This window comes from Heterodontus francisci, chromosome 41 (genome assembly GCF_036365525.1).
Source record: "Heterodontus francisci isolate sHetFra1 chromosome 41, sHetFra1.hap1, whole genome shotgun sequence".
In the NCBI taxonomy this organism is placed as follows: Eukaryota; Metazoa; Chordata; class Chondrichthyes; order Heterodontiformes; family Heterodontidae; genus Heterodontus; species Heterodontus francisci.
This window is the reverse complement of record NC_090411.1, coordinates 11219512-11232536: the sequence shown is the minus strand read 5'-3', so window position 1 is coordinate 11232536 and position 13025 is coordinate 11219512. Positions and strand designations below refer to the sequence as shown.

The 13025-nt window shown below is 55.9% G+C and overlaps 5 non-coding genes and 2 pseudogenes across 5 annotated transcripts; all 7 read left to right on the top strand.

Moving 5' to 3' along the window:
• Positions 1–77: 77 nt before the first annotated feature.
• On the top strand, positions 78–268 carry LOC137353934 (U2 spliceosomal RNA). The gene has a single exon (XR_010970084.1). It is a non-coding gene; the product is annotated as a U2 spliceosomal RNA (small nuclear RNA).
• A 391-nt stretch (positions 269–659) lies between these two features.
• On the top strand, positions 660–850 carry LOC137355219 (U2 spliceosomal RNA). Its single transcript, XR_010970854.1, has one exon. It is a non-coding gene; the product is annotated as a U2 spliceosomal RNA (small nuclear RNA).
• Positions 851–1238: 388 nt separating this feature from the next.
• Positions 1239–1429, top strand: LOC137355218 (U2 spliceosomal RNA). Its single transcript, XR_010970853.1, has one exon. It is a non-coding gene; the product is annotated as a U2 spliceosomal RNA (small nuclear RNA).
• A 389-nt stretch (positions 1430–1818) lies between these two features.
• Positions 1819–2009, top strand: LOC137354075 (U2 spliceosomal RNA). The gene has a single exon (XR_010970224.1). It is a non-coding gene; the product is annotated as a U2 spliceosomal RNA (small nuclear RNA).
• A 390-nt stretch (positions 2010–2399) lies between these two features.
• LOC137354570 (U2 spliceosomal RNA) lies at positions 2400–2508 on the top strand (annotated as a pseudogene).
• A 5200-nt stretch (positions 2509–7708) lies between these two features.
• LOC137354338 (U2 spliceosomal RNA) lies at positions 7709–7892 on the top strand. Its single transcript, XR_010970372.1, has one exon. It is a non-coding gene; the product is annotated as a U2 spliceosomal RNA (small nuclear RNA).
• A 390-nt stretch (positions 7893–8282) lies between these two features.
• Positions 8283–8391, top strand: LOC137354775 (U2 spliceosomal RNA; annotated as a pseudogene).
• Positions 8392–13025: the final 4634 nt, after the last annotated feature.

Genomic DNA, 13025 nt, shown 5'->3' with positions numbered 1-13025 from the left:
TCGCCCACCCGGCGGCTACTTTGACGTAGAGGCCGCACGCCGGGCCTGACGCGCGCAGCAAACGCAGTTTTAGGGCCATCGCTTCTCGGCCTTTTGGCTACGATCAAGTGTAGTATCTGTTCTTATCAGTTTAATATCTGATACGTCCCCTATCTGGGGACCAAATATTAAATTGATTTTTGGGACAGGGAGATGGAGCAGGGGCTTGCCCCGTCCACTCCATGCATCCACCTGGTATTGCAGTGTTTCCAGGAGCGGTGCAGCTTCCCCCCCTCCATGGGGGCGAGACCCCTGCTGAAAAATAGAGTTCGCAATAGTGACGGCGCTGCTGCTCGGCTGACTTTGCTGCAGTTTTCCCTGGGCGCTACGCTGCCCCCTGTTGGATTGCCCCGCAGTTGCAGGCCGCCCTTTGCTGCCCAGCGCGCGCGCGCGTGTCTTTGTTCCTGCGCAATGCCTCGCGCAGAAGCGCGAGGAATGGCTGCGCGTGGCATGCACGCGTGCTTTCCTTTCTGCTTGCAAGGCCCGGCAACAAAAGGAGCTCTGGCTCAAAGACCGCCCGCCGTCGCCTCTTTCGCCCGAGGCTCGCCCACCCGGCGGCTACTTTGACGTAGAGGCCGCACGCCGGGCCTGACGCGCGCAGCAAACGCAGTTTTAGGGCCATCGCTTCTCGGCCTTTTGGCTAAGATCAAGTGTAGTATCTGTTCTTATCAGTTTAATATCTGATACGTCCCCTATCTGGGGACCAAATATTAAATTGATTTTTGGGACAGGGAGATGGAGCAGGGGCTTGCCCCGTCCACTCCATGCATCCACCTGGTATTGCAGTGTTTCCAGGAGCGGTGCAGCTTCCCCCCTCCATGGGGGCGAGACCCCTGCTGAAAAATAGAGTTCGCAATAGTGACGGCGCTGCTGCTCGGCTGACTTTGCTGCAGTTTTCCTTGGGCGCTACGCTGCCCCCTGTTGGATTGCCCAGCAGTTGCAGGCCGCCCTTTGCTGCCCAGCGCGCGCGGTTGTCTTTTTTCCTGCGCAATGCCTCGCGCAGAAGCGCGAGGAATGGCTGCGCGTGGCATGCACGCGTGCTTTCCTTTCTGCTTGCAAGGCCCGGCAACAAAAGGAGCTCTGGCTCAAAGACCGCCCGCCGTCGCCTCTTTCGCCCGAGGCTCGCCCACCCGGCGGCTACTTTGACGTAGAGGCCGCACGCCGGGCCTGACGCGCGCAGCAAACGCAGTTTTAGGGCCATCGCTTCTCGGCCTTTTGGCTAAGATCAAGTGTAGTATCTGTTCTTATCAGTTTAATATCTGATACGTCCCCTATCTGGGGACCAAATATTAAATTGATTTTTGGGACAGGGAGATGGAGCAGGGGCTTGCCCCGTCCACTCCATGCATCCACCTGGTATTGCAGTGTTTCCAGGAGCGGTGCAGCTTCCCACCCTCCATGGGGGCGAGACCCCTGCTGAAAAATAGAGTTCGCAATAGTGACGGCGCTGCTGCTCGGCTGACTTTGCTGCAGTTTTCCCTGGGCGCTACGCTGCCCCCTGTTGGATTGCCCCGCAGTTGCAGGCTGCCCTTTGCTGCCCAGCGCGCGCGCGTGTCTTTGTTCCTGCGCAATGCCTCGCGCAGAAGCGCGAGGAATGGCTGCGCGTGGCATGCACGCGTGCTTTCCTTTCTGCTTGCAAGGCCCGGCAACAAAAGGAGCTCTGGCTCAAAGACCGCCCGCCGTCGCCTCTTTCGCCCGAGGCTCGCCCACCCGGCGGCTACTTTGACGTAGAGGCCGCACGCCGGGCCTGACGCGCGCAGCAAACGCAGTTTTAGGGCCATCGCTTCTCGGCCTTTTGGCTAAGATCAAGTGTAGTATCTGTTCTTATCAGTTTAATATGTGATACGTCCCCTATCTGGGGACCAAATATTAAATTGATTTTTGGGACAGGGAGATGGAGCAGGGGCTTGCCCCGTCCACTCCATGCATCCACCTGGTATTGCAGTGTTTCCAGGAGCGGTGCAGCTTCCCCCCCTCCATGGGGGCGAGACCCCTGCTGAAAAATAGAGTTCGCAATAGTGACGGCGCTGCTGCTCGGCTGACTTTGCTGCAGTTTTCTGTGGGCGCTACGCTGCCCCCTGTTGGATTGCCCCGCAGTTGCAGGCCGCCCTTTGCTGCCCAGCGCGCGCGCGTGTCTTTGTTCCTGCGCAATGCCCTCGCGCAGAAGCGCGAGGAATGGCTGCGCGTGGCATGCACGCGTGCTTTCCTTTCTGCTTGCAAGGCCCGGCAACAAAAGGAGCTCTGGCTCAAAGACCGCCCGCCGTCGCCTCTTTCGCCCGAGGCTCGCCCACCCGGCGGCTACTTTGACGTAGAGGCCGCACGCCGGGCCTGACGCGCGCAGCAAACGCAGTTTTAGGGCCATCGCTTCTCGGCCTTTTGGCTAAGATCAAGTGTAGTATCTGTTCTTATCAGTGCTTATTTGATTGAGAAGAGACCATGATCATTGCTTTTTGATCCTGGGGAAGCTTTGAGTAAAATGGCTATAACCAATTTTCGAGCTTCGGGCCAGGGAGTGCGCAACACCGTTCGGGTGGTCGTGAAGGACAAGGAAGGAGATGCACCGGTCGATCGCACCTTCTTCATCAAGAAAATTCTCTTCGATTGCTGCGGATTTCAAGCGACGGACGTCTTCTGCCTGCAGGATTTCCCCAGCAGTGGATACTTTGACGTGACGTTCCGGAACGTGGCGGGATGCATCAAGTTCCTGAAGGCGTTCAAGGAGAAAGGGGACCGGGCACCACTGTCGATCCTCACAGCGGAGCCGCTCTTCACGCTTCCGTCACAACGGGACCGGGTGGTGACGATTCACCTCTACAACCCCCATGTTCCGGTGGTGGATGTACTCACCTTTCTCGCCAGGTACGTCGAGGTGGCCGGCAGCAGCACTGATGTCAAGGACCCCTTTGGGATCTGGACCAGCAAGCGGCAGGTCAAGGTGACCTTGAAGGTAGATCCCAGTGGAGCCATCATCCACCCTCCCTCCAGCTTCGCTATCGGGGGAAGTCGAGGCTTCTTGGTCTACGCTGGGCAGCCCAGAGTTTGTCGCACCTGTGGCAAATCTGGTCACATGGCAGCCAACTGCAGCACGGTTGTTTGCAAGAACTGCAAGGAGGAAGGCCATCAGACCAAGGACTGTAAGCAGACTAAGTGTTGCAACTTGTGCGGTGCGGCAGGCCATCTCTACAAGACCTGTCCCAAACGTTGTCAAAGCTATGCTCAGGCGGCAAGGTCCAAGGAATGGCCGGGCGAAGGTTCGACGAAGGCGTCCGCTGTTCGAAAGGAGACCAACAACCTTCTCCGCAGTGAGGAACTTCAACCTGAGAAGGAAGGGGAGGCGGCTGAAACCAACGACCCAGCACCTACCCAGCGCCCGGAAACCCCTCCCCCACAGACAGAATCAATGGAGGAGGAGGCAGCAGATGGACAAACAGGTCAGTGGCAAGTGGTCCAGAGGAGAACCACAAAGAAAAAACATCCCAAAGCCACCACCCAAACCAGTGGCAAGAGGAGGCTCTCTTCTGAATCAGACTGCAACAACTCCTCTTCACTGGACGGGGAAATGCTGGAACGACAGCCCCTTCAAAAGAGGCGGCAGAACTCCGAGATGGATGATAAAGCATCCCAGCCCCCGGGCACTGGAAGCTGTGATGGGCCCAGCGTGCCCCAACCCCAATGCCCCACACGTAACGACGTGGCCAACGCATCTCAGCTCCAGGACACCGGGAGCAAAGACACGTCTGGCGCACCTGAGCTCCGGGAGACCGGGAGCTGTGATGTTTTCGAGGAGGAACAGATGGAAGCAGCTGAGGACAACCCAATCCTCTCTGCCTACAAGACCCCCCCGATGTCACCCGAGCGGCACAAACCCTGCAGGAAAAATCAGGAGGGGTTTCTGAGCCCAACCAACGTGAAACTGCTTGCGCATACGATGGGTATGCAGGAACATCCCGAAGGGGAAGGACTGGGACTAGCGAGGACAAATGGTATGGGAAGCAACAACTAATTTTTAGTTAAAAATGGGTGTAAGAATTGCTTCCATTAATGTGCGTAGCATTAAATCGACTACGCGATGTGTTTCAACCTTGGATTACCTTGCCAAGGTCAAAGCTGACCTACTGTTTCTGCAGGAGTGTGGAATACCACACCTCAGCACCTACAGGCAGTGGTCGCGATGGTGGTCCCACGGGCCATCGATCTGGTCGGGGGGTAATGACTGCCGTTCCTCCGGCCTGGGTATTCTGCTGCGGGGAGGTAACTTCACCATCTCCGAAGTTAAGGAGGTGGTGGGCGGCCGCCTCCTCGTAGCAGACGTGATGTACAACAACGCTCCGCTCCGGTTGATCAACGTGTACGCCCCGGTACAACGCAGCGAGCGGCTGACCGTCTTCCAGCAGCTCCCACTGCTGCTGGCGACGTCCAGGCCGGTCATCCTAGGCGGTGACTTCAACTGCATCATCGATGCGGCTGGACGATCCGGCAGTGACGACAGAAAACTGGACGCTACGTCCAGATTCCTCATAGAAACAGTTAAGGATGCCAAACTGCACGACGTCTTCAGCAAACCTGCAGACGGAGCGCAGCGCAGATACACATGGTCAAGATCGGACGGGTCTGCCCGTTCCAGGATTGACTTCCTGTTTGTTTCCCGTGCTGTCACGGTCGGATCCACCGACGTCAAGCCGGTGTTCTTCTCCGACCACTGCCTCTTACTGGCCGACTGTCACTTACAGGACGACCAGCGGGTTGGCAGAGGGACGTGGAAGCTCAATGCGACACTGCTGACCCCAGAGAACGTTGAGGAACTCAAAAGGGATTACAAAGGTTGGAGGACCGTGAAACCCCTCTTTGAGTCTCCAGTTCACTGGTGGGAAGCGATTAAGGAGAACATCAAGAGGTTCTTCATCCACAAAGGTGTTCAGAAGGCGAGAGAGAGACAGAGGGAACTGTCCCGACTCCAGAAAATTATGCAAAATCTACTCCGGTTGCAGTCAATGGGGGTCGAGGTCAAGGAGGACCTCCAAGAGGTGAAGAGCCAGCAGGCCTCGCTCTTTGCCAAGGAGGCCTCCAAGATCATCTTCCGGTCCAGAGTCCGCTCCATCGAGCAGGATGAGACGTGCTCGCGTTACTTCTTCCAAAAGGTACACAGAGAGAGCTCTGTTATCAGCAGCCTGAAGGAAGAAGATGGCTCGGTAACGTCTTCGCAGTCCGACATACTAAGGATCAGCAAATCCTTTTATGCTGGGCTGTATGACGCGAAGCCCACAGACAGCAGAGCCTCCCAGTCCTTCCTGTCATCTATCACAGAGGTCATAGATGACAGCAGGAGGGAGGGACTGGACAAGCCGCTAACTCTGGACGAGCTGACAAAGGCCGTCGAGTCTTTCGAGGCGAGTAAAACTCCCGGGAGCGACGGCTTACCGGTCGAGTTGTACTCGGCCCTGTGGGACTGGGTCGGCCCGGACCTGCTGGAAGTATACGAGAGTATGCTCCTGGCCGGTAGCATGTCAGAATCCATGAGAAAAGGCATCATCACCCTCATTTACAAGCAGAAGGGGGAGAGGGTAGAAATCAGAAATTGGCGGCCCATCTCACTGCTTAATGTTGATTACAAGATTCTGTCCAAAGTCATAGCCAGTCGAGTCAAGTCTGCTCTGGAGCTGGTGATTCACCCCGATCAGACCTGTACTGTACCCGGCAGGAAGATCTCTGATAGCCTCGCGCTACTCAGGGATACGATCGCCTACGTACGGGACAGGAGGGTGGACACCTGCCTCATCAGCCTGGACCAGGAGAAGGCTTTTGACAGGATATCGCACACCTACATGATGGACGTGCTTTCCAAAATGGGGTTTGGGGAGGGAATCTGCAATTGGATCCAACTGCTCTACACAAACATCAGTAGCGCAGTGTCAATCAACGGGTGGGAATCTGAAAGTTTCCCGATCAAATCTGGAGTCAGACAGGGCTGTCCTCTGTCCCCGGTCTTGTTTGTTTGCTGTATTGAACCCTTTGCTGAGTCTATTAGGAAGGATGCGAGCATAAGAGGGGTGACAATCCCAGGCAGCGGAGGCACTCAGGTCAAAACCTCCCTGTACATGGATGACGTCGCCGTCTTCTGCTCGGATCCGCTGTCCGTGCGCAGACTGATGAGCATCTGCGACCAGTTCGAACTGGCCTCGGGAGCCAAAGTTAACCACGGCAAGAGCGAGGCCATGTTCTTTGGGAACTGGGCTGACCGATCCTTTGTCCCCTTCACCGTCAGGTCAGATTACCTGAAGGTGCTGGGGATATGGTTCGGAAGGGCCGGGGCGTGCACCAAAACATGGGAGGAGCGAGTAGCCAAGGTACGACAAAAGTTGGGCATGTGGGGGCAGCGGTCTCTCTCCATTGTGGGTAAGAACCTGGTCATCAGGTGCGAGGCGCTCACGTTGTTGCTCTACGTGGCGCAGGTCTGGCCCATACCCCACTCCTGCGCCGTGGCAGTCACCCGAGCCATTTTCCGCTTCGTCTGGGGATCTAAAATGGACCGGGTCCGGAGGGACACGATGTTCAAATCTCTGGACAAGGGCGGGAAAAATGTACCCAACGTGGCCCTCATCCTGATGACCACCTTCGTGTGCGGCTGCATCAAGCTATGTGTAGATCCCCAGTACGCAAACTCCAAGTGTCACTACGTGCTGAGGTTCTATCTGTCCCCGGTGTTGCGAAGGATGGGCCTGGTCACATTGCCGCGGAACGCTCCGTGCAGTTGGGACGTGCCGTACCACCTATCCTTCGTGGAGCAGTTTCTGCGGAAAAACACCTTTGACCACTGGTCCATCAGGCAGTGGTCTGCACGGAATGTCCTCAAGGCCCTACAGGAAAAGGAAACGGTGGATCCTGTCGGATGGTTCCCCGAGCAGACCGTCAAAGTCATTTGGCGGAATGCCTCATCACCAGAACTTTCAAACAAGCACCAAGACGTAGCTTGGCTGGTGGTGAGAAGGGCCCTCCCCGTCAGATCCTTCATGCACACCCGAAGTCTCGCCCCCTCCGCACAGTGCCCCCGCGTTGGCTGTGGTGGGGAAGAGACGGTCGCCCACCTCCTCCTGGAATGTGCCTTTGCAAAGCAGGTGTGGAAAGAGATGCAGTGGTTTTTGTCAAGGTTCATCCCAAGCAGCTCTGTAACACAGGAGTCTATGCTCTACGGGCTGTTCCCAGGGACGCACACCGAGACAAACATCAACTGCTGCTGGAGGACTATCAATTCGGTGAAAGACGCCCTTTGGTCTGCCCGAAACTTGCTGGTCTTCCAGCGCAAAGAGTTGTCCACCACCGAATGTTGCAGACTGGCACATTCCAAGGTCCAGGACTACGTGCTGAGGGACGCACTAAAGCTTGGGGCAGCCGCAGCAAAGGCTCAATGGGGAAAGACCACAGTGTAAGGTTCCCCCACCAAGCTAGACTGAGGGGCTGGATCCATGGGAAACCCCTCGAACTGTTTCGTTAATATTCTGAATTGCTGTCAATGTAAAACTGTAATTGACATGACAATTGTGAAACAGAAGGGTTGGGAAGAAACTCATGATAGTATTGAAGGAAACTGATCTCCCTTGCAATGTTTGTATTTTTTGGTGCTGTTTGGAAACTGTTTGGCAATGTAATTTTTACAGATTTTTATGAATAAAGTATATTTTGGAAATAAAAAAAAAAAAAAAAAATCTGTTCTTATCAGTTTAATATCTGATACGTCCCCTATCTGGGGACCAAATATTAAATTGATTTTTGGGACAGGGAGATGGAGCAGGGGCTTGCCCCGTCCACTCCATGCATCCACCTGGTATTGCAGTGTTTCCAGGAGCGGTGCAGCTTCCCCCCTCCATGGGGGCGAGACTCCTGCTGAAAAATAGAGTTCGCAATAGTGACGGCGCTGCTGCTCGGCTGACTTTGCTGCAGTTTTCCCTGGGCGCTACGCTGCCCCCTGTTGGATTGCCCCGCAGTTGCAGGCCGCCCTTTGCTGCCCAGCGCGCGCGCGCGTGTCTTTGTTCCTGCGCAATGCCTCGCGCAGAAGCGCGAGGAATGGCTGCGCGTGGCATGCACGCGTGCTTTCCTTTCTGCTTGCAAGGCCCGGCAACAAAAGGAGCTCTGGCTCAAAGACCGCCAGCCGTCGCCTCTTTTGCCCGAGGCTCGCCCACCCGGCGGCTACTTTGACGTAGAGGCCGCACGCCGGGCCTGACGCGCGCAGCAAACGCAGTTTTAGGGCCATCGCTTCTCGGCCTTTTGGCTACGATCAAGTGTAGTATCTGTTCTTATCAGTGCTTATTTGATTGAGAAGAGACCATGATCATTGCCTTTTGATCCTGGGGAAGCTTTGAGTGAAATGGCTATAACCAATTTTCGAGCTTCGGGCCAGGGAGTGCGCAACACCGTTCGGGTGGTCGTGAAGGACAAGGAAGGAGATGCACCGGTCGATCGCACCTTCTTCATCAAGAAAATTCTCTTCGATTGCTGCGGATTTCAAGCGACGGACGTCTTCTGCCTGCAGGATTTCCCCAGCAGTGGATACTTCGACGTGACGTTCCGGAACGTGGCGGGATGCATCAAGTTCCTGAAGGCGTTCAAGGAGAAAGGGGACCGGGCGCCACTGTCGATCCTCACAGCGGAGCCGCTCTTCACGCTTCCGTCACAACGGGACCGGGTGGTGACGATTCACCTCTACAACCCCCATGTTCCGGTGGTGGATGTACTCACCTTTCTCGCCAGGTACGTCGAGGTGGCCGGCAGCAGCACTGATGTCAAGGACCCCTTTGGGATCTGGACCAGCAAGCGGCAGGTCAAGGTGACCTTGAAGGTAGATCCCAGTGGAGCCATCATCCACCCTCCCTCCAGCTTCGCTATCGGGGGAAGTCGAGGCTTCTTGGTCTACGCTGGGCAGCCCAGAGTTTGTCGCACCTGTGGCAAATCTGGTCACATGGCAGCCAACTGCAACACGGTTGTTTGCAAGAACTGCAAGGAGGAAGGCCATCAGACCAAGGACTGTAAGCAGACTAAGTGTTGCAACTTGTGCGGTGCGGCAGGCCATCTCTACAAGACCTGTCCCAAACGTTGTCAAAGCTATGCTCAGGCGGCAAGGTCCAAGGAATGGCCGGGCGAAGGTTCGACGAAGGCGTCCGCTGTTCGAAAGGAGACCAGCAACCTTCTCCGCAGTGAGGAACTTCAACCTGAGAAGGAAGGGGAGGCGGCTGAAACCAACGACCCAGCACCTACCCAGCGCCCGGAAACCCCTCCCCCACAGACAGAATCAATGGAGGAGGAGGCAGCAGATGGACAAACAGGTCAGTGGCAAGTGGTCCAGAGGAGAACCACAAAGAAAAAACATCCCAAAGCCACCACCCAAACCAGTGGCAAGAGGAGGCTCTCTTCTGAATCAGACTGCAACAACTCCTCTTCACTGGACGGGGAAATGCTGGAACGACAGCCCCTTCAAAAGAGGCGGCAGAACTCCGAGATGGATGATAAAGCATCCCAGCCCCCGGGCACTGGAAGCTGTGATGGGCCCAGCGTGCCCCAACCCCAATGCCCCACACGTAACGACGTGGCCAACGCATCTCAGCTCCAGGACACCGGGAGCAAAGACACGTCTGGCGCACCTGAGCTCCGGGAGACCGGGAGCTGTGATGTTTTCGAGGAGGAACAGATGGAAGCAGCTGAGGACAACCCAATCCTCTCTGCCTACAAGACCCCCCCGATGTCACCCGAGCGGCACAAACCCTGCAGGAAAAATCAGGAGGGGTTTCTGAGCCCAACCAACGTGAAACTGCTTGCGCATACGATGGGTATGCAGGAACATCCCGAAGGGGAAGGACTGGGACTAGCGAGGACAAATGGTATGGGAAGCAACAACTAATTTTTAGTAAAAAATGGGTGTAAGAATTGCTTCCATTAATGTGCGTAGCATTAAATCGACTACGCGATGTGTTTCAACCTTGGATTACCTTGCCAAGGTCAAAGCTGACCTACTGTTTCTGCAGGAGTGTGGAATACCACACCTCAGCACCTACAGGCAGTGGTCGCGATGGTGGTCCCACGGGCCATCGATCTGGTCGGGGGGTAATGACTGCCGTTCCTCCGGCCTGGGTATTCTGCTGCGGGGAGGTAACTTCACCATCTCCGAAGTTAAGGAGGTGGTGGGCGGCCGCCTCCTCGTAGCAGACGTGATGTACAACAACGCTCCGCTCCGGTTGATCAACGTGTACGCCCCGGTACAACGCAGCGAGCGGCTGACCGTCTTCCAGCAGCTCCCACTGCTGCTGGCGACGTCCAGGCCGGTCATCCTAGGCGGTGACTTCAACTGCATCATCGATGCGGCTGGACGATCCGGCAGTGACGACAGCAAACTGGACGCTACGTCCAGATTCCTAGTAGAAACAGTTAAGGATGCCAAACTGCACGACGTCTTCAGCAAACCTGCAGACGGAGCGCAGCGCAGATACACATGGTCAAGATCGGACGGGTCTGCCCGTTCCAGGATTGACTTCCTGTTTCTGTCCCGTGCTGTCACGGTCGGATCCACCGACGTCAAGCCGGTGTTCTTCTCCGACCACTGCCTCTTACTGGCCGACTGTCACTTACAGGACGACCAGCGGGTTGGCAGAGGGACGTGGAAGCTCAATGCGACACTGCTGACCCCAGAGAACGTTGAGGAACTCAAAAGGGATTACAAAGGTTGGAGGACCGTGAAACCCCTCTTTGAGTCTCCAGTTCACTGGTGGGAAGCGATCAAGGAGAACATCAAGAGGTTCTTCATCCACAAAGGTGTTCAGAAGGCGAGAGAGAGACAGAGGGAACTGTCCCGACTCCAGAAAATTATGCAAAATCTACTCCGGTTGCAGTCAATGGGGGTCGAGGTCAAGGAGGACCTCCAAGAGGTGAAGAGCCAGCAGGCCTCGCTCTTTGCCAAGGAGGCCTCCAAGATCATCTTCCGGTCCAGAGTCCGCTCCATCGAGCAGGATGAGACGTGCTCGCGTTACTTCTTCCAAAAGGTACACAGAGAGAGCTCTGTTATCAGCAGCCTGAAGGAAGAAGATGGCTCGGTAACGTCTTCGCAGTCCGACATACTAAGGATCAGCAAATCCTTTTATGCTGGGCTGTATGACGCGAAGCCCACAGACAGCAGAGCCTCCCAGTCCTTCCTGTCATCTATCACAGAGGTCTTAGATGACAGCAGGAGGGAGGGACTGGACAAGCCGCTAACTCTGGACGAGCTGACAAAGGCCGTCGAGTCTTTCGAGGCGAGTAAAACTCCCGGGAGCGACGGCTTACCGGTCGAGTTGTACTCGGCCCTGTGGGACTGGGTCGGCCCGGACCTGCTGGAAGTATACGAGAGTATGCTCCTGGCCGGTAGCATGTCAGAATCCATGAGAAAAGGCATCATCACCCTCATTTACAAGCAGAAGGGGGAGAGGGTAGAAATCAGAAATTGGCGGCCCATCTCACTGCTTAATGTTGATTACAAGATTCTGTCCAAAGTCATAGCCAGTCGAGTCAAGTCTGCTCTGGAGCTGGTGATTCACCCCGATCAGACCTGTACTGTACCCGGCAGGAAGATCTCTGATAGCCTCGCGCTACTCAGGGATACGATCGCCTACGTACGGGACAGGAGGGTGGACACCTGCCTCATCAGCCTGGACCAGGAGAAGGCTTTTGACAGGATATCGCACACCTACATGATGGACGTGCTTTCCAAAATGGGGTTTGGGGAGGGAATCTGCAATTGGATCCAACTGCTCTACACAAACATCAGTAGCGCAGTGTCAATCAACGGGTGGGAATCTGAAAGTTTCCCGATCAAATCTGGAGTCAGACAGGGCTGTCCTCTGTCCCCGGTCTTGTTTGTTTGCTGTATTGAACCCTTTGCTGAGTCTATTAGGAAGGATGCGAGCATAAGAGGGGTGACAATCCCAGGCAGCGGAGGCACTCAGGTCAAAACCTCCCTGTACATGGATGACGTCGCCGTCTTCTGCTCGGATCCGCTGTCCGTGCGCAGACTGATGAGCATCTGCGACCAGTTCGAACTGGCCTCGGGAGCCAAAGTTAACCACGGCAAGAGCGAGGCCATGTTCTTTGGGAACTGGGCTGACCGATCCTTTGTCCCCTTCACCGTCAGGTCAGATTACCTGAAGGTGCTGGGGATATGGTTCGGAAGGGCCGGGGCGTGCACCAAAACATGGGAGGAGCGAGTAGCCAAGGTACGACAAAAGTTGGGCATGTGGGGGCAGCGATCTCTCTCCATTGTGGGTAAGAACCTGGTCATCAGGTGCGAGGCGCTCACGTTGTTGCTCTACGTGGCGCAGGTCTGGCCCATACCCCACTCCTGCGCCGTGGCAGTCACCCGAGCCATTTTCCGCTTCGTCTGGGGATCTAAAATGGACCGGGTCCGGAGGGACACGATGTTCAAATCTCTGGACATGGGCGGGAGAAATGTACCCAACGTGGCCCTCATCCTGATGACCACCTTCGTGTGCGGCTGCATCAAGCTATGTGTCGATCCCCAGTACGCAAACTCCAAGTGTCACTACGTGCTGAGGTTCTATCTGTCCCCGGTGTTGCGAAGGATGGGCCTGGTCACATTGCCGCGGAACGCTCCGTGCAGTTGGGACGTGCCGTACCACCTATCCTTCGTGGAGCAGTTTCTGCGGAAAAACACCTTTGACCACCGGTCCATCAGGCAGTGGTCTGCACGGAATGTCCTCAAGGCCCTACGGGAAAAGGAAACGGTGGATCCTGTCGGATGGTTCCCCGAGCAGACCGTCAAAGTCATTTGGCGGAATGCCTCATCACCAGAACTTTCAAACAAGCACCAAGACGTAGCTTGGCTGGTGGTGAGAAGGGCCCTCCCCGTCAGATCCTTCATGCACACCCGAAGTCTCGCCCCCTCCGCACAGTGCCCCCGCGTTGGCTGTGGTGGGGAAGAGACGGTCGCCCACCTCCTCCTGGAATGTGCCTTT